The 20886-nt window shown below is 39.6% G+C and overlaps 1 protein-coding gene and 1 long non-coding RNA gene across 2 annotated transcripts in view; one reads left to right on the top strand and one right to left on the bottom strand.

The window, feature by feature from the left end:
- The window catches only part of RASGEF1B (RasGEF domain family member 1B), a 607920-nt gene that overhangs the window by 122347 nt on the left and 464687 nt on the right, over window positions 1–20886 (bottom strand). The window lies entirely within an intron of this gene.
- The window catches only part of LOC102486315 (uncharacterized), a 25516-nt gene continuing 5554 nt past the window's right edge, over window positions 925–20886 (top strand). Inside the window, exons 1-3 of the long non-coding RNA XR_003549867.1 lie at window positions 925–991; window positions 15594–15818; window positions 16959–17063. This is a non-coding gene — a long non-coding RNA (uncharacterized LOC102486315). The remainder of the gene's footprint in view (window positions 992–15593; window positions 15819–16958; window positions 17064–20886) is intronic.

Here is a 20886-nt window from a genome sequence, read left to right as displayed (position 1 = left end):
GAAATATCATTACCTGTCACTGCTCAAACTGCCTTTTTAGTGGGGCCTACTTATACATGGATTTCTGGATATAAAAGAATAACTAAAAAAGGTCAATGACCCACAGAACATGTAATTTGTCATTCAAGACAAGCAATGTTTAGAGTGACAGGAAAAGGTAGAGACTACGTACGCTTATTAGCATGAAGAGCTATATAATTAACCTACATCCTATTCTTGTATCGTGAAAGACTCATACCTGAAAGGAACAGCCATACCAAAATGAACAAACCAAGGCCATACCATACTTTCCTGGGAAACCCTGCAAGTTCCCTCGTCCTTAGTCAATATAAGCTTCTCCCTCAGAGCCCCTTGCCCTAAATCAACATACCTTTTTTTGAGAGAGAGATTTTTGTTATAGGGCTCTAACACTTACTAGAGAGACAGAAAGAAACAAAGAGACAGAAAGCGAGAAATCACCCCTACTTCAGAAAGGATGCCTATGCTGCAATCCTTCCTCCTCTGTTCTTTCAGGATTTTGGGTACACACACACATGCTCCTGACATGTTTCAAGCCACCGGATCTGAGACTCGAACCTCTGTCAAGTATGTGGGAGTCCAGGGCCTTAACCACTATGCCACCTGCTGGTCCCTCAATATAACTTCTAATTGACAAAGGCGAAGGCCCCCTCACTAGGAGGTATTGGGTAACTGGATGTCTCTTTCAAGGTAGATGTCTCTGGGTTTCCTTTTTCTAACTGGAGTTCTCATTTAACTAAGGTCTAACTGAAAATTCAGTGTCTAATGGATTTTTGCCAACAGAATTCAAATTCAAGAGTGCTTGACTTTATTTTGGCAAAGAGACCTTCTATCCTGTCACCTGAAACCTAAACCCAAATTTAAAACACAAAGCACTCTTCATGATATGACTGCCTTTATTCTTCTAGTGTGGGAAGCAGTTGACTTCTGTGTGATTCTGTGGTCTGATGTTTGGCACGCTTTGTTTTTGAAGGTAAGCAATTATTTGATGGTAATCAAGACTTTCTATTGTTTGTTTCTGAATTCTAATTACAGAGATTTTAACTTTGAAAAGCAAGATAAGCATCCTCTTTCTTTGAAAGTTTCTGATTCAAACTGTCAATCTTACTTTTCAAGAATACATTTTTTTGGTAAAATTCTAATCGCTTATTTCTTCTGAGTCCTCTGGGTTTAGGAAAAGCTGTGCAAGCTTATTACTAGTAGGATAAACCAGTTCTTCAGCAATAAGCTTCTGAGCCACTCCCTTGCAATAACAGACAGACATTTCTAATGACAGTATCATCATTTTTATAAATAAACAACACAGTTTCTAACTACTGTTTTTACTGAAGTATTAAAGAATGCAAGTGGGTTTTAATAATCCAGGCAAAAGCACCTTTGAAAATATCCTGTGGCAGGCCCAGCCATGGTGGCACGAGCAGTAGGGGGCTGCTGGGCGAGGCTGGGGCCACATGGGAGAATTGGGTTTGGTTCCCAGATCAACCTAAGGCAGGTTGGGCACGGTAGTATGCACCTATAAACCTCATTGGCTGGGAGGCTGGAACAGGAAGATTGTGGCATGGTGAGACCCTGTCAAAAATACCTATCTATCACTCTCTCTTTCTCCCTCTCATTGAAAAGAAAAGATTAAGGAAGATGCTCTTAACCATGTGAATAGGAAACAACAAGGTGGACACCTGTCAGAGTATTGATGAGCAATACTCTGCTAAGTATTGATGAGTATTGCTGCAAACACTAAAGCGTCTAGGGGTACTGCAGCTGGGAGACTTTAAAATCTCATCCACTTCTCATCTTACAGTTCTATCAGTAGTTAAGATGACTTGATACTAGGTGATAAGAACAGATATAAAAGTCCCTGAACTTCTCTTTGCTAAATTTTACACTGCATTCAGTTTTTTTGTTATGTGACTTTTATCCTATTACATAAGATGGATATGTCTGTTTAAGTTAGAAAGAACCGTAAGTAAAAGAAAATCCACCCACAACCCTACCACTCCCTCTACACATTTTAGTAGTTATATATCTGGGGTTTCTTCATTTTGTCATCTGTCTTAATTATGAACAACTTTACAAAAAGCTATATTCATTTTTTTTTTTTTTGGAGAGGTTTTTGCTATAGGGTGAGTGCGCTCGCCAGACAGAGAGGCAGAAAGCGAGAAATCAGAAATCATCCCCCAGAGGGGATGGCCATGCTGCAATCCCTTCTCCTCCACTCTCCTCTTGGGATCTTGGGCACACATGCACATGTACCCAGTGTGAGCTTTAAGCCACCGGGTCCGGGACGTGAACTGCGGTCGACTACATGGGAGTTCAATGACATAGCCATTAGGCTAACTGCTGGTCCCTGAAATGCTATATTCTTGTAAATAGACATGCTGCTTACAGAATCAGCCCCACAAACTGAATCTATAAACAAAATTTGAGGTACCCCCCCCTCGTGGCCTAAATAGGCATGGCTATATTTTTGGAACGAACTCCTCTTTGTTTTCTGTTGACATCATAAGAGTGATTTTTTTTTCCTTCCCCCCAAGTAAGTTGGAAGCCGCTCCTTGGGTTTATGAGTCATTTAATGATGTTGTCTCCCCAGTTCAGGTGTTTCCAGGGTCAATAAAGTTTTCAGAGGTAATTGATTCCACCCAAAGAAACCACTAGAGAGCTTTACAAAGCACTCCACATCCTGTACAAGGAACTCTGTCAAATGTCAACAACGGTATTCTGGGTCCGGGTGTGATTCGACTTTATAATAATACTAGTGTTAGCACAGCATAAGCCAAAATCAAAACAAACAAAATAAGTTATATAAGAAATCCTAAATCAGGCTGGTTCCGTGGTGCAACAATAATGTATTGCTCAAAAGAAGCCAGCTGGGGGACTGGAAGAGGGATATTGGAGACACTAAACCCTGTGAAGCATGTCTCTCCCTCTCTCTGTCTCAACTTCATGCATCTGCCTTATCATGAATAAAAAAATAAAAGAAAAGAAAATCATAAACGAACAATGTTATTGCCGGTTTTGATAGCCCACAATTACTGACTGTTTTGTGTGTCAAACTTAATTTTTTTAAGGACATGAAAGAACAATGAAAAGTGATTTAATAGTGTAATAATTTCATGAAATAGTCTGAAAGTGATAATACTAGTAATAACCAATATTTTAAAGCATTTATTGGGCTGTTAGAAAAGTCATGATCTAGTTTTTCTGTTTTCGCAATGCAAAAATGTGTCATGACTTTTCTGCCACCCCAGTAATATGTACCCGATATTAAATCTATGTGAATCTTTACAAATACTCTTTAGCATACATGTTTCACAACAACTCTGTAAGGCAAATACATTAAATCCCATTTTACAGATGACGTAACTGAGCACAGAGGTAAAGTAAACTGCCCACCATCACCAGGTGGCAAACAGAAAAGAGGTGAAATCAAGCTCCCTGTGACTCGAGTGCCCTTTTGCATCATCCTATGATACACATCCTCATGGAATTCTATAGATGTGTGTATGACTGCAGTGTCCCTCCTGACCTCTAGCGAAGCTGGACAGCTAATCAGATCCATATCTGGGTCCCACCAATGGTCCCTCTGGGGATGCCCTTCTTGTGTGGTTCAGGGTAAAAGCAGTGCCTTCCAGATTATTAATCCCAGCATATTCAGGCTTTTCACTGATTACATAAAATAAATTTCTTTCTTTCTTCCTCTTTTAATAATTGGCATCGCATGCACGTGCATACATGCACGAGAGAAAATACTCTTTACAGGGCCTCTTCACTCTGTGATCCCCAGCCCTTCAATTCTTAGGATCTTAGGTGTCTACACACAGGCCCTGCGTGTTTTTAGGCCAACAAGGCGATGCAAACCTGAGATTAGTCATGTGGCTTCTAACGTTGCAGCAGTCTAGCAGGCTACAGCTTACGCCACCTTGGCTGGACCTAAAAACAAATGCCAGTTGCCTTTGGCTTTCCTCAAGAGGATCCCTCCCTGAAAACATTGTCAATAGGCTGTGTGGAATAGCAGAGTAAACTGAACTGAAATGAATGAACAGAACTTTATGAAGCGAATGCATCCATAACTAGTTTTAAAAGGTAAAGAAAACCATAACTTAAGAGAAAACGAGCAAAGCAATATAACACAAGTTATCCAACCTGGACAACATGATGGCAGCCATAAAGCCACCAGCAGCATTTAAAAGAGAAATAGCATTTCTAAGGCTGCCTGATGAGTCTTTGAGACAGAAGACCAGCTTGCTTTTACCTTTCCAAAGATGGTACTTTTTCTTTCTAAGAAGTTTCTCGTAAACTTAGATGATTTATTCCCCATCAAGATGTACTCTAAGGAGTAAACCCACTCTAAGAATAACTTCTAATACCTAGGAGGAAAAACAGATTCTGTTTGCTCATTAACCCACAAAAGGTTACTCTTTCCAGTGGTAGATAAAACATTTCTCTCAAATTTACTTTCTTATTTTCTGGGACAATATGAATAAACCACAACTACAGATGCCAGCATCATTCTAGGTGCCAAAGGGTCCTTGGCACCTTATCTCAAGTACCTCTCAGGCCAGCTGGGGAGGGAAATGTGAGCAATTAGGACAGAACGGCAAGCACTACTCACTACTGAGTGAGTCGAAGCTGCTCAGGGTAGCGTGGCTACACAGCGGGGGCACAGAAAGAACTTCTCTTCAGGGTTTTCAGAAAGACTATGTGTGGTCCAGGTGAGGACAGCAGTGAGGAGAGCTTGAGGCTAAGGAGGTGGGGCATAAGGCATGGCACTGTGACAAAGCATCCTTGAGGAACTGGAAAGAGTTAAGTATGGGTTAAGTGTTAAAATGCAGATAGCAAGTGTCAGGGAGTATGTCAAAGTCTCTAAATTAGCCAAATATTCTGTCCCTTCGGCTATTCATTAGGTGATGAGCCAGGCCTTCATGAATAAACATGAGCACAGCTTCACGGTTTTGTTCATGTGTTCCTCTGTGTCTCGGTGGAGAGCATGTGTGTGTGTGCACATGTGTGCGTGTAAACTCAAATCTTCCTTACTAAGCAATGCTTAGCTCCTTGAGGCCAGGGGCCACATGAGTCAGGCAACACTTCAGACAGAGCATCATTCCTGCAGTTACAGGTAGGGTGGAAAATGGTTCCATTGTTAGAACACAATACCTAAAAGTTGAAAGCAGTTAGAAAGCATCGTTCAAGTAAACTGCTGAGTAAAAATGAAAAGGAATGGGGGACCAGCAGTTAGCGTAATGACTATGTTGCTGGATTCCCACGTAGTTGACCGCGGTTCGCATCCCGGATCCGGTGGCTTAAAACTCATGCCGGGTGCATGTGCATGTGCCCAAGATCCTGAGAGGAGAATGGAGGAGAAGGGATTGCGGTGTGGCCATCCCACCTGGGGGGTAATTTCTTGCTTTCTGTCTCTCTGTCTCTCTCTGTCTTTCTGGCGAGTGCATGTGCACTATAGCAAAAACCTGTCCAAAAAAAAAAAAAGAAAAGGAATGTAGAAAATGTCTCAAACATTCATGGACCACAAAGCAATGTTAATGAAAGAATGTTTTCCAAGGGGGTAAAGGTTGGGTTGAATAGAATCAATAGACAGGAATTGGCAACAGAGAGCCTTTGTCAAGTAATGGAAGTGGGAAGTCTCATGCCACACTTAGATGTGTCGGACGGATCCTTCAACAGTAGATGAGACTCTCAGGAATCAATAAGAATAAAAGTAGTTATGATGGGATTAAGTGGAAGAGGAGGAAAGACTGAGTCAATTAACCCTCCAGGGAAGTGGGTGGGACATAAATGACAAATACACGAATTAAGATGATATGGAAGATCCTCATTACTTGACAGAAAATAAATAATTGGATTGAAACCAAGGTGGCTCCTGAGTTCTTGAAAAGGAAAAAAATATACATCATGATTAAAATTATGTTTGATAGAGCAGCAGCAGCAGCAGCACAGTGAGTGGTAACAGTGTCAGACCCCCATGGGAAGGTGCCAGGTTTGTTTCTGGAGGCTTCCCTGTGCATGCTGGGGAAGCACCATGATCTGCACTGACGGGGATGAACCATGCCATCAAAACACTCTTGGGGGGGGGGGATCTGTCACTCTCTCTCTCCCTTCCTTTAAACATGTATGTGTGTGTGTGTGTGTGTGTATATATATATATATATATATAATATTTTTTTTTGCCCTTTTTTCATTGAAGAAAGTGTCTCACTATGTTGCCCAGGCTGGCCTCAAACTTGGGATCGCCTGCCTTAGGCTCCTAGGGAGTATGTTTGTGCTCACTAGAGAGAGAGAGATGGAAAGTGGGCAAGCACCTTTTGCAATGGGGGAAAGGTCACACTGCAATCCCTTCTTCTCGCCCTCCTTTTGGGATTGGGACCCTGAGCACACATGCATATGTGCTCAGCATGTTTCTTGAGCCACTGAGTCTGGGATTTGAACAGCGCATGCAACATGTAGTATTCAGCCTCCTTAACCACCACGCTGGCTAGACCTTCTTTTTGATATGACTAATTCTATATGAAAAACTTAGGTGATAGAAGAACTAAACCAGAGGCTTTGAGCTCTCAACTTTATTTTCCCTGAGCTTCTAATTTTCCTTTCTATCTAACAACCTAGATTTTGTTTATAACTTCCTTTTGTCTCTATTTTGGTATGTTAGTTGGGGCAAGTCCCATCAACTCCCTGGGTATCAGATTCCTCAATGTAACACAAGGAGGTACAATCCAGATGACCTTTGAGTATGCCTTTGTAATTTAGAATTCTACAAAATTACATTAAAAAATCATAAAATATAATCTTAGATAATTTTCTCCATGGATAAGAAAACTCCCATTGGTTCTCTGAAGGGGAGAACAGGGGACCCAGGAGGCTTGAAGAGAGCCTCCAAACAAGTCATTAGAAAAGTGTTGATTTTCAAATGTGCTTTCTGTTATTATTATTTTTTTTTTTTGCATTTTAACATCTCTTTTAAATGTAATATAATTGATGCATGTTACTATCATAATTAGCAGCATTTCTCTTGCTTTATAGCTCATAAAGTAATGATGTGTTGTACATTTACATTCTCGTCTAACTCTGAAGTCCAGTTAAGGTCAGTTGATAGATAGATAGGTAGACAGATAGATGATTGATAGATCTTTCATACATCCAGGGCAATGCAAGATGAATCAGAAACATAAATGGAATAGATCAAAGAGCATCCAAAGTAGTTCTCACAGTTTTATTAACTGTCATCTCAGAAAATTCTCAGATACTGTAAAAGTTCCTCCACACCTCCTGCTCAAGGTCATTCTTAAATAAAAGGCTCAGAGTTTTCATTAGTTGAAGCTTAATTATATTATTATTTACTCTTACTATACTTATCACCTTAATTATTATTAATCTAGACCAATGTTTTTCCAGCTATGGACTGAAAATTATTAGGTTGTAGGAAAAGTCATGATGTATTTTTACGTGCAAAAACACATCATGATTTTTCTCTTTTTTTTTTTTTCTGGGGAGACTTTTGTTATGCCGTGCATGTTCTTGCTGGAGAGACAGAGAGAGACAAAAAGCAAGACATCATCCCCTGGAGGGGATGGCCATGCCACAATCACTTCTCCTCTTGGGATTTTGGGCATGCACTCACATGTGCAGGAATGTCTCAAGACGCTGAGTCTGAGACTCAAACTGTGGTCAGTCATGGGGGAACCCAGCACCTTAAACACTATGCCACTTGCTGGTCCCTGCATTGTAACTTTTCTGACAATCCAGTATTTGTGGATTATATAGTAGTATAGTGGATCACCATAGAACTTTTTAAAATAAAACTTTTGCTATAGAATGTATGTGCTTGCCAGAGACAGAGAGAGAGACAGGGAGAGAAAAAGAGAAATCATCTCCCAGAGGTCATGCTGCAGTCCCTTCTCCATTTTCCTCCTGAAATTTAGGGTACAAACACACACACACACACACACACACAAACACATACACACCTAGCATGAGTCTCAAGCTGCAGGGTTAGCCACATAGAAGTCCAGCACCTTATGTCATCTGCTGGCCCCCACCACAGCATTTTAACAAATAAAGCAACATAGACTAAAATAAAAAAATCTCAGACTACATCCCATATGGGGAAAGTATCGTTTTTCTGAGACTTTTTTGGATGCATATACTGATATATACACATGTATACATTCACACACAGGGGTACTGTATTTCTATCATGGGTTGTGGTCAAATGAAGATTTAAAAGTGCCATTTTATGGCCAGCAGGTGGTGTGGTGGTTAGGGCACTAGGCTTCCCACATGGCCGACTACAGTTTGAGTCCCAGATTTGGCACTTTGCTTTCTCACCTTCCCTCTCTCTCGCTTTCTCTCTGTCTCTGTTTGATGACTATAACAAGTTAAATAAGAATAACAATAAATGAAATGAAATAAATTCTGAAAAAGAAAAAAAGTGCTATTCTAGGCCCATCCTTGGGGGTGACAGTGGCCACTGCAAATAGCTTGGAGCAGGCACAATCATGCAGAGAGGTGCTGAACTAGGGGCACAGTCTCTGGGTCTCAGGAGTGGCATGTCTAGAAACACATCGAACACATGCTTGACAAAATAAAGTGGTATTTTGGATGAGCTTGAATTAGCCACTCACAAATCTTCGGTGAATCTGTTTTATCAACCATTTCTATTACCAACCTAGTTCAAGAACTTTGCTACTTCATGCCCCCAATTTTATTTAATTAGCAAATCGATAGTTCATAACAAAAAATTCCAACTGACTTCTGACCGTTGGTGATACTTATTTCTATGGTAAGAAAATTCCTAGGGAGGTTCTACCTTGATATTTTGACTCAGATGTTTAGTAATAATATCTTGTAGGTAGAACATTCGCTTAAGGATGGTGTTCCTTGAGGAAGTTAATATTGTTAAACACCTTTCCTTCCATATTTCTCAGAACTATAAATAGCCAGGGCTTCTTGCAGCCTTGGAGGTCACTAGACGTTTCCTGAATGGCCTGGAGTTTCTGCTTTCGCTTCCATTTCACGCATCCTTCCTGTATGTCAGAGCAGGGGGTTCCTACAAAGGAGGAAATGAAACTCACAGCTGTAATAATGAAAGTGAGAGTATTTTTTTTTCTCCCTACAACCTCTAAAGGTAGTGTAGTCAATGTCTCAGCTGACAGATATATTTAGCCCTTAGCTTTTCAGATCAGCATTCTAATGTTGATTATCTTTTGAAATTCCACCAAACCTAGAGCTCTGTAATTCTCAGAGAAAATATGACTCCCATGCAACCATTTCATTGTGCAAATGCAGAATTCAAGGCCTGGACAAGCTAGTCACTAGCTTAAGTTCAGAAAGCCTGGCACGCACAGATCTGAGGTGATTAAAAATGTCCCACAGCAGACTGGTCAGGCTACTTGAATTTAACGCACTCTATTGCTTTCTTAAGGATACTTCTATCTTTAAAAGAGGTGTTGTACCTAACTCAAGTCCATTAAACCAATTACTGAGTTTCCAAATATAAGTCTGCAGATTTCTCCTCTTACAGCAATTCATGCTAGATTGTCACAATGAATAAGTTCTAATAAATCTGATAAATGCTATATCATCTGATTTTAAATTTCTTGCCGTCTTTTTCATGTACTTCAGAAGTAGGGGAATAAAAATTGTATTTTGTGAAGACGATCTGTTGTGAGCAGGTTTCTCTATAGCATGGGCAATTCTATAGGAGCAATTTACTTTGTTTGGACGCTGTTCGGTAACATTATCTTCTACTACCACTGGATGTAACAACAATACTTCTGATTGAAGTTCAAGGATTGAGTTACTGCTACTTCAAAAGGAGTCAAAGGATTTTATTTATAAGTTGGAGGATACAGGAAAGTCAGAAACAGGGTAGCCTTTTAAAAAATCATTATTTTAAATGAGAAAAGGAAGACAGCATTTAAAATAAGCAAGAGAAGCAAGAGAAAAAAAAATGTTGACATCCAAGTGAGCAAAACAACCTCAGATGTCTTTGATTAGTGAGTTTTCACAGTGTGCTGTCAAGAAATTTCCATCCATATGAATTCTATTTTTCAGTTCATATCTTTGTAAAATTTGTTTTGCTAGAAAAAGGAATTTATCTTGAAAATTATAGTAAAAACCAACAAAATAAAAATACTAAGGAAAATTTACAACAGTGTGCTAAAAGAACAATTGTGTTCAAATAAAAAATATATAAATTCTTTTTTTTTTGGAGAGGTTTTTGCTATAGGGCGCATGCTCTCGCCAGACAGCCAGAGAGAGACAGAGAGACAGAAAACGAGAAATCACCCCCCAGGGGGGATGGCCATACCGCAATCCCTTCTCCTTCATTCTCCTCTCGGGATCTTGGGCACGCATGCACATGTGCCCGGTGTGAGTTTTAAGCCACCAGGTCCGGGACGCGAACTGCAGTCGACTACGTGGGAGTCCAGCGACATAGCCATTACGCTAACTGCTGGTCCCAAAAATATATAAATTCTTAAAATAAGTAGAAAAAATATAAATATATTGGTCTGTACAATGATCAATAAATATGCACACTAAAGCACATCCATTCAATATATTATGCAAAAATTGAACTGTTAAGACAGATTGTAGAGTAAAGCAAAATGTATTAATGATGTATTAAGTAAAACAATTACAAACTTGTATTTACAAAATGAGTACAACTCTGTAACTCCTCTGTCTCCTTCTTCTTCTTCTTCCTTTTTTTTTCAAGAGAGATTTTTGCTATATGTGTGTGCACTCACCAGAGAGACAGAGACAGAGAGTAATTGAAATCACTCCCAGGAGGGAGGATCATGCCATAATTCTCTCTCCTCCATTCCCCTCTTGGGATCCTGGGCACACACACACACACACACACACATGTGCCTGGCTTGAGTCCCAAGCCACGGGGTCTGGGACTCCAACTGCGGTTAACCACATGGGAGTCCAGCAACACAACCATAAGCCATCTGCTGGCCCCTCTCATTATTCTTATTTAAAAGACAATTGGTAGTCATTTAAATAGTGGTTCCTGGAAAAAAAGAAAACTTAATAGTGAGAATCTTTGGTAATATTTTTGAGATTTTTTTTCTATCTTCTTTCTTTTTAGCTTTTGTAAAATAGTCATGAATTGGCATTTTTAGAGTAATATTGAGTCATTGGAAAAGTTGTGTCATAGTTTTCTATGCAAAAATGCATCATGAGTTTTCTGACAACCCAGTAATTATGTTTTAACTTGGGAAAATCTATCTTCCCTTTCCACAAATATTTTCATTGTCAAGTTTGTATTCAACAAAGCTTGAAGAATTGGCTAGGATTTCCTTGACTATCACTAAATGTACACCATTTTTTTCTGATCGTTACCTGATAGTCTCTGTTAATAAGATCATAGATGAGAATATAAAATAAAACAAAAACAACTCTAAGAGTTCAAGTGATACCACAAAGTTTACACACTAAAAATCAAAAATCAAGAAATCTGACACACTGACGTTCAGGTATTTCGTTCGTGTAAAAATTCAGAATCTATTTTATCCATAATTTGGGGGCATACAACTATTCAACCTCCAAGCTCTTGGCAGATTAGAGACAAGTTAAAAGGAGGAGTAAGGGGGTGGGAGTAGTTGCTGATAGCACAGAAACAAGGAAAGGGGCAGAAAAGTATAAAAAGAAAACTCAAGAGGAAACCTTTAAACATCCAGTTAATCTAGGAGTTGTGCTTAGGGGAAAACAAACTTACATCCTGCAGTAGGATCCAAATGATCACTACATAATTGTAGAGGAAAATAATTCCAATAGTTGACACTGAGCCCTAAAAACAAAAATATAACTAGAATACACTTTTTCAGAACACAAAGAAAGAACTATGTTGTTCAATATGATTTTCATAAAAAAAAACCTTGCAATAAACATATTCTAATGCTTCAAGGGACACATTGTCAACTATATTGATTGACTCATCCCAATATGTTTCAGGATAACTTGTCTGTAAGTTTTTAACCTTTTGCTCACTTTTCTCAAAACACTTGTTTCTTTGTGAATGCCAGCTCAATATTAGGGCTATTACATGAATAGTCCCTCCATAGCCTGAAACCATATAGGCAGGAGATAAAATGTCACTGGACTCCAAATGGTTGACCGTGGTTCAAGTCCCGGACCTAGTGGCTACAAAGTCACTCTGGACACATGTGTATGCATGCCCAAAATCCTGAGAGGAGATTGGAAGAGAAGGAATTGCTGTGTGGCCACTCCCCCTGGGGGGTGACTTCTTGCTTTCTGTCTCTGTCTCCCTGGTGAGTGCATGCTCCCCGCAGCAAAAATTTCTCTAATAATAATAATAACAACAATAATTTATTTCCATGCAGCTAGTTTTGTTGCTGCCTGGTCTAACCTGCTGGTGCCCTCCTCTATGCCACGACTAGCTGCTTGCAAAGGGCAAACCATGGTTCAGACATGATCTGGCCGCCTGAGTTTAGCCTTAAAAGATAAGACTGAAGGAATCTAATAGTCAGGTGATGTTAACACTGTCAAACGGGGGACCAGCAGTTAGTGTAATGGCTATGTTGCTGAACTCCCATGTATTCGACCACAGTTTGAGTTCCGGAAAGCTATGCTGGGTGCATGTGTATGTGTGCCCAAGATTTCAAGAGGAGAATGGAGGAGAAGGGATTGTGGTGTGGCCATCCCCCCTGGGGAATGATTTCTCGCTTTCTGTCTCTCTGTCTCTTTCTGTCTTTCTGGCAAGTGCCCACGCCCTGTAGCAAAAACCTCTATACAAAATAAAAATTAAAAAAACCTGTCAAATGGCTGACACAGAACCCAAATTCTTCATCATCACCGAATAAATAATACCCCTCAAAATGAATAATAAGCAAACCCTGAGTCAAGATACCTCTGTCTGTGTTTTTGACTTGTTTGTTTGAAAGAGGGCTCCTCTTTCTACCCTTGTTCCCTCCAGTTTTTCTATTGTGAAAGTTTCACTTTTGCTAACGCCAATCCCCCTCTCTCAAAATTTCCATTTCCCTAATATCTTAGTTGGGAGGCTATTCTGCTCACTCCCCTCCTCCCACAGCTCCTTGGCCACCGTCCAGGGCTGTGGGTGGAAGGCTGTTTGTCAGGGACTGTCTGGGTCAGAAGTGGCTGGGCTGATGCTCAGCTGGAGGGACAGACACATAGTCTCCAGCTGCGTGGCCAGTGGATAAAGGACTCTTTCAGCACCCCCCCTCTTTCTCCTCATGAGATAAGGGATCACAGAAGTTCCTTTCTCCATTTCTACCCTTTAGCCATCCAGTGTGAAGGGACAGCTCAGTGTCCCTTTCCCTATGTTTTCAGTTTGCCAGATGGAACATAGGGGCAGAAAGTTAAGGAGACTTGTCATTTGCACCTGGACACTACCCAGAGTTCAGTTCTAAGAAGAGAATTGCATCTAAATCAAAATACCCTGTTTGTGCTCTTGTCAAGTTTCATGGCCAACTCATTTTCTCAATTTCCACTGAACAGAAATTCAGTCTAGATTGTCATTCCCTTTCCTTTGGGAGTCCAAGTCAGAAATCTCTGTTACTGGCTGAGAGTGCTTTCTCTTCAATAGGCTGCTTTGTTTTATTTCCAACTCAGTTTCCCCTTGTTTCCATTTCTGTTTTTTCCCTCCCCTTCCCACTCGTCCCCAGCGGCTTGGTCTCCTCTCCTGGTTCTTTCCATGCTGTTCTTCATTCTCTCCTATTTCACTTTCGCTTGTTCACTCCTCTCCCATTGTCACATGACCCATCCTCCTCTTAATCCTTTTCTCCTGTTCTTTTCAATAATTTTCACCCATGATGCTTATCTTTCCTGCCCTCCATGTACTGCTGTCCTTTCTTTCTCTCTTCCAGTAAACTGAATCCAGCAAGAAGAAAAGACATTTCCTGCCTGGGAAATTCTGCCATTCTACTTTAACAAAGATAAGCACTTCCAGTAAAATTACTTAACACTAATAAAAAAAAAAATAAATGTTTGCAGAAAGATAGGAAGTAGGAGGAAAAGTATTTGTTTGCTATGGTTGAAGTTAAAATTGGAAATTATGAACTTAAAAGAAGACATTTCTTTTAATGAGCCAAAGTCGAAAAACTCAGTGATAATTTTCCTAGGATTTATGACCAATTCTGTCCTACTGAGTATTTTTATCTACTATTGAACAACGTATCACTTCTATGTATGATATTTTGTACTTTTCAAATTATTAAATAATTTCAGCAGCATAAACACACTATAAACTTTGGGAACCAGCAGTTAGCGTAATGGCTATGTCGCTGGATTCCCACGTAGACGACCGTGGTTCGCATCCTGGACCCAGTGGCTTAGAACTCACGCCGGGCGCGTATGTGTGAGTGCCCAAGATTCTGAGAGGAGAATGGAGGAGAAGGGATTGCGGCATGACCATCCCCCCTGGGGGGTGATTTCTCGCTTTCTGTCTCTCTCTGGCTGTCTGGCGAGAGCACACGCCCTATAGCGAAAACCTCTCCAAAAAAAAAAACACACACTATAAATTATTATTTTGAAATATGAACGGATACATTGCACAAAGAAGTTATTCTCCCATCTACTGAATCTCAGGCCACTTTTCCAGATGTAACCACCATTTATCCATAATAATAATAATAATGTATATATAATAATATGTATATATAATTATATTTCTATATATGTTTATTTTTCCCTTTTTATACACACGAAAACATCTCTATATATTATTCTTCATAATACACATTTCCCATGAACTTTTGACGATTCCTCATACATGTTTGAAGTATGTATTAATTAATCAAATATGACTTAATTTATTTACAAGTCCATTGCATGTAAACACTAACAATATATTTTGTGAGAACTGAAATTACAGTAATTTCTAAAATAAAAAGATTTTGTGAGAAAACATGGTAATGTTTATAAAATTTGTAAATCTCTTTCATTGAAGACAACTGGGTTCTCATATTTGCATTCAATCTGCTGCAAAATGTTAAAGATTAGTTGCAATATAGTATATGAAACCACGTCAATAAACTTCTACTTTGTTACATTAAAATCTATTGGTCTGGTTTATACCTTGAATGAATCATTTACTCATGGCTGATTTTGTACATCATGCATTAATCATTTGGAAAACAGGTTTTGCTGAGCCTATACCGATCTCCCAAATGTTGCCATATTTTATTATATTATTCATATCACAAAATTATACTCATTAATATCATCACCAATCTTCCCAGAAGGTTTTCAAATCCTGAGATATTGTCAAGTTTACAGGGACAGATACAAGCCTTCCAAAATTCTAATGTTCCTTTAAAAGGTCAAATTTTATTATTGTCAAGAAATGGGATCCATCGTTTGCCTCAAAGTAACAAGTTTGCTTCATTTATTTTGAAGGAAGTATCTTTCAAATACCTAATTCTAAATAACTGTAGTTTCTATCAGTCATTTTTTAAAGAAAAAGCATTGTTTCATTATAGATCAACTTGCAACTGAAACAACTGCATTGCTTTTTCTTGAGTCTGATGCTACTGCCTGTTTCCTAGCCATGTTATCCACCATTGTTTCTGTATTACCAGCACAAATGTCAACACAGTGAAGAAGCTGAATAACCAGTACATGGCACTGATACTAAGCATTGCGTCAGGACAGATTCTGACTGCAAGGAGCGTACAGGCCCACCAAGAGTAGTTTAAAGCTTTTATGAAGACAAAGACCATATCCACCTCTCTTGGTTTAACTATCATGAAGTCTGATGGAATCCTACCATTTGAGGATAAATGGGGAGCCTGGAGGACTTTACGGTAAGTGAAATAAGTCCGGCATAGAAAGAGCAACACACCACTTGTTCTCCCTCATAAATGGAAAATGAAAAAATGACCTCATGGAAGTAAAGAGAAGAACCATACTAGAGTCTGGAAAGGGTGGGAAGGGGGCAGTGCAAGATGAATAGAGGGATGCTGACTAACAAAAACAGAATTACAGATGGAAAAAAGGAACACTGTCTAGTGTTATAAAATACAGTGGGGTGAATATAACACTTTATTGTACGTCTCAAAGAAAATTTTGAATGTTTCTAACATAAAATAATAACAAATCATGAATCTGATAGGTATACTGATTACCCTACTTTAATCACTGCGTGCTACATGCATGTATTGAAAATTACATTGTACCTCCAGAAATATGTACAATTACTATAAAATTCATGCAGAGCAGATTGGGCTTAGGCAATGCAAATATATGGTCTTACATCTAATTATTAAGGTGACTACATCATCTTCAGTTTACTTCGGCTGTCTCAGTATAATTTTTTCCCTCAATATAATTCTTTTGAGTTTATTTATTTATTTATTTCTTCCATAAGCAAGAGACAAAGAGAGAGAGAGAGAGAACCCTCCCCAGAGTCCTGATGCCACCACTCACCCCAGCCATCAGCCCACCTGGATTACAAGCAAGTGTCCTTAAGAGGTCTCTAGACTGGAAGTGAGGACCTTTCCATGTGAGATTGCCTCTCAGAGGACTGGGTTTTACCACCGTGCCACCATCTGACCTCCCAGCGTCATTACTAATAGCACCTCCTTTCAGTATCATAAGTTATTTCAGCCCCAGTTTGGACTGTAAATAACATAGCTACGTTATTTATATACAGTAGACTTAAAAGTTCCCCTTCAAGCCTAATGTTGTCCTTAGACTTTTGGTATAACCTACCTAGAGCCATTGGCTGAAAACTAACTTTTACTGAGCACCTAAAATTATGCCCCAAGTCTTCCCTATACAACTTTTATTCTACATTCACAATAATCTTATGGGTGTATTTTATCTTTGCTTTAAAGATGACTAAACTGAGACTCAGTACAATAACTTGCTTCAGACTACAAACAAGGAATTAAATTAGAATTTGAAGTCTTCCTATACTTTCAAAATCTATGTTCTTTCCTCAGTTTTTCAAAGTGTTTCATGGAACCCGCATCAAAGTCACCAGGGTGTTCATTTTGAATCCAAATTATGGGGTCTCATCACAAACCTTCTGAATCAAAACTCCGGTGGTAAGTGGGGCTTGGATATTGGCTATTCAGCTGATTCTCATGCATTGGAAATTGGAGGACCCTTGCTTTAAATTGACCACCTCTAGCACTCAGCTGCCTATTAATTCTTCAAACAAAAGATCCTTTTCTGATATTTAAATTAAATAGTACAAAAGTAATAGCACATCTATTGCTGAGTGAAGCAAACCAGGAACGAAAGAAAGATATTGTATGTATTCACTTAATGTATAGCGACTATCCACACTTTATAGGAAAGACTGAAATATTGGAGGGCATAAAAGCAGTGAAAATAGTTAGCGATGATGAAGACAGTGTGGAATGGGGTGGGAGAAGAATATGGAGAAGGACAGCAAAAGAACAAATAGAGAGGGACCAGCAGTTGGCGTAATGGCTATGTTGCTGGACTGCCATGTAGTCGACTGCAGTTCGAGTCCCGGACCCGGTGGCTTAAACTCACACCGGGTGCCAGTGCATGCGTGCCCAAGATCCCGAGAGGAGAAGGGATCGTGGCGTGGCCATTCCCCCTGGGGAGTGATTTCTTGCTTTCTATCTCTCTCTGTCTTTCTGGCGAGTGCACACACCTTATAGCAAAAAAAACCTCTCCAAAAGAGAAAAAAAAGAACAAATAGAGAGGCATGACATCAGTGGAACACAGAAATGGTTTATTACCTGCTGATGATGACATGTATAGTATTCTCGACTGGTCTGAGAAGTATTTCATATTGGGCAAAATCTTTTTACAAGCAAAATGATAAATAGTGATTGAATGTTTAAAAATAATTGGAATAATCGGATAATAATAATAATAATAATCTGGAAAAAATAATGAAAAGCTATTTGATGATGGGGATTTTAATGTCTTTGTATTGACTGATATGCATGGTATTCCTTCTAGAAAAAGAAATGTAATACACTGTAAAGTTATATGTGATTCAATGTAATATAAACAAGAGTATGAGAATAATAAATTTTAAAAATTTTGTACCAAAAAAAAGTAATAGCACAGTTCCTACTTGTAAGCTTCACACTGCTCAGATAATAACCAGGCATATCTGTTGGAAACTTTGTACAGTTGTTCTCCTTCTGATGATTAAAATGAGCACTGATGGAGCCAGCAGGTGGCCTGGTAGTTTAAGTCATTGGATTCCCACATGGCCGACCATGGTTCAAATTCTGAACCAGGTGGCTTGAAACTCACATCAGGCTTGCAATTGTGGATGCCTGAAATCCCAAGAGAATGAAGGAGAAGGGATTACAGGGTGGCCACTCTCCCCTGGGGGGGTGATTACCCACTTTTCCTCTCTCTGTCTCTTTCTGGTGAGCACACACACCATATGGCAAAAATCTTGAAAAGTTTAAATTAAAAAAAGGACCATTGAATCTCTGTGTGAATTGTTTCCCTTTCCAAGGGATTTTCTATACCCCCATAAGGTTAAAAGGGAAATATCCAGTAAAAAAGCCAATTCTGTATGTTTATATTAAAGTTTCAGCAAGCCAAGAATGATTAGCTAGTCTTTCAACTTTAGCTAAGGATCTTGGGGTAAATAACTTTTCTGAGTATTAACAAACTATCTGGAATCAAATTCCCCTAGCACTCAATGCAATAGAATCACTTAATGGTTATTACTAAATTTTTTAAAGATCTATTTCTATGTGCTAAATATATTCAATTAATAAATTATAATATTAGAGACTCATACAGAGCAACTAATTCCACCTAGTATGGCTTGTATGCACATTCCTGGTTTAGAATTTAATGGATTTTGCTTGTCAAGCCTGTCATGCCCTTGAATTTACCAACAAAATGTTGGTTACATTGGTAGGTATCTCATCTGTGAGAATATCTGAAATGTCCCACATCACTGATATTCTTAAGAGGCACCTTATATCTTTGTGGTATGAAATGAATTTCAAGATTTAGGCCTATCATTTAGTCTAGGCCATGCTGTAATAGAAACTCTTGCTTGGCAGAAAAGACTAAGGTGGATCAAGGTCATGGCCCTTGGGAAAACCAGCTAGATAGGAGAGAAACATTGCCAGGTCAAAACAAGTGTTGAGGGAGGTGAAAAACCTCAATCCACTCTGGGCCTGACTCAGTGAAACAAAACAAAACAACGGATCCAAGGACCAGCCCTTCAGCTCAGTGGTTAAGGGGGGAAAAACTCACATGGCCCACCTAGATTTGAATCCTGGTTCTGGTAGCTTGTCAAATATGTCAGGCACATGAGTGTGCATGCCCCAAATCCTGGCAGGATAGAGAAATGGAGAAGAAAGGATTAAAGTATGACCGTTCCCTGTTAACGGGGTTTTGTCTTCTGTTTCCCTCTCATGTACGCATACACTCTTGGGCAATTAAAATAAAAAGGACAGATCTGAGAGGAGTTAGGAAGTCCTCTTGTCTGGATGGTGAGGTATTTGGCTCTATTTGGTAGGACTGTCCAGTGAGCCCTGGAAGCCCAGAATGAGACCAATGAGGGAGGCTAGAAGCAAGTCCGGCTCAGTGGAAAATGGTCTTACAGAAAGGGATGAGAACATTATCTTGGGCTAAAGAGTTAAAGAAGATAACTAGGCCCAAGGAACCTGGAAGATGGGCCAGGCAAGCAGAGTCGCTATGGTCAGGGGAGGCTGTAGCTTGGGGCTCACAAGGGCACTAGGCTTCTGCTCATCAGAGGTGGAGAGGAAACACTGCATCCAGACTCCTGGCTGACGAGCAGAGACCGCGAGCAGCCCTAACACAACACATACTTGGCTCTCATTGGCCTCTGGCCTGGGACGGTCTGCATTTAGTGGCAACACCATCACTCATAGCTGTAAATTTCTTTGCATGTTTTAATACAGTCTCACTGGCTAGCGTCTTTTTCTTGGGTTATAATCTATGTCCTACTTAGATTCATCATCACGTGTGCTAAGCTGGAGTCTTTCATTAAATGTCCTATTGAGGACAGAAGTGCTATTATACCCAATGTTGATATTCTGAACCATCTGTAAAGGTGGACCTTGGTTTATTGTATGGCAGCTCCAACTGATATTTTGATGTTTGAGAGCATCTCTGATTCTTCTTGTTATTATAATAAGAATGTACATTTAATATGTAGGAGCTCAGATTGATCCATGTCAAACTGGGAGACAGAGCAGTCAGTGCCTCTTGAAATAACAGCATGATTCTCTCCCTAGAATTCATCATTTATGAGCAAGACATTTATACTGATAGCTTGTGAACAGTTTTAATTCCTCAGACATGCATATTTTATCTATGCCACACCATATGCAGGATTTCTGAGAACCATTTCAAAAAAGAAAAAAAGCAAAAGCTTTAGCCAGAATCAATGCCTAATATGTGGACTAGACTTTGAGAAAATATAAAGGTGAAGCATTATAGTAAAGCCTGAGAAAGGGATTGAGAATCCTTAGGAAGGCATCTTACTAACATTGCAGGACTTCAGAATATCCTTAATGATGATGCAAAATAGCATCAGGGTTTCTTGCTTCGTCCGTCAAATTAACAAGCACAGTTATGTATACACAGGAGTGATGCTTGGGAATTCTGGCAATGAATTGTTAGACTTACTGAGACTTATCCGGGTTGATAGCATCATGTTGGATGATAACGAGCAATAGCTGAGATGAGAAAGGATCAGCCTGGGTCAGCCTGGGAAGGACATCAGTACTGAGCATGCTCCATTGCACACTGGCAAAGATGAGCCAGTCTCAGAGACTAGTTTACATGGTCCTTATGCATAGGACCTCTCTGTTCTGCCTTACATGAAAACTTATAAATAAATAAAGGCAACATGGGTCCTCTTGAGTCTGCTCTTTCCCTCCG

This window comes from Tupaia chinensis, unplaced genomic scaffold (assembly GCF_000334495.1).
Source record: "Tupaia chinensis unplaced genomic scaffold, TupChi_1.0 Scaffold000318_1, whole genome shotgun sequence".
Taxonomy (NCBI): Eukaryota; Metazoa; Chordata; class Mammalia; order Scandentia; family Tupaiidae; genus Tupaia; species Tupaia belangeri.
Note: the sequence above shows the minus strand (reverse complement) of the source record. Positions and strands in the feature narration are given on the sequence as shown.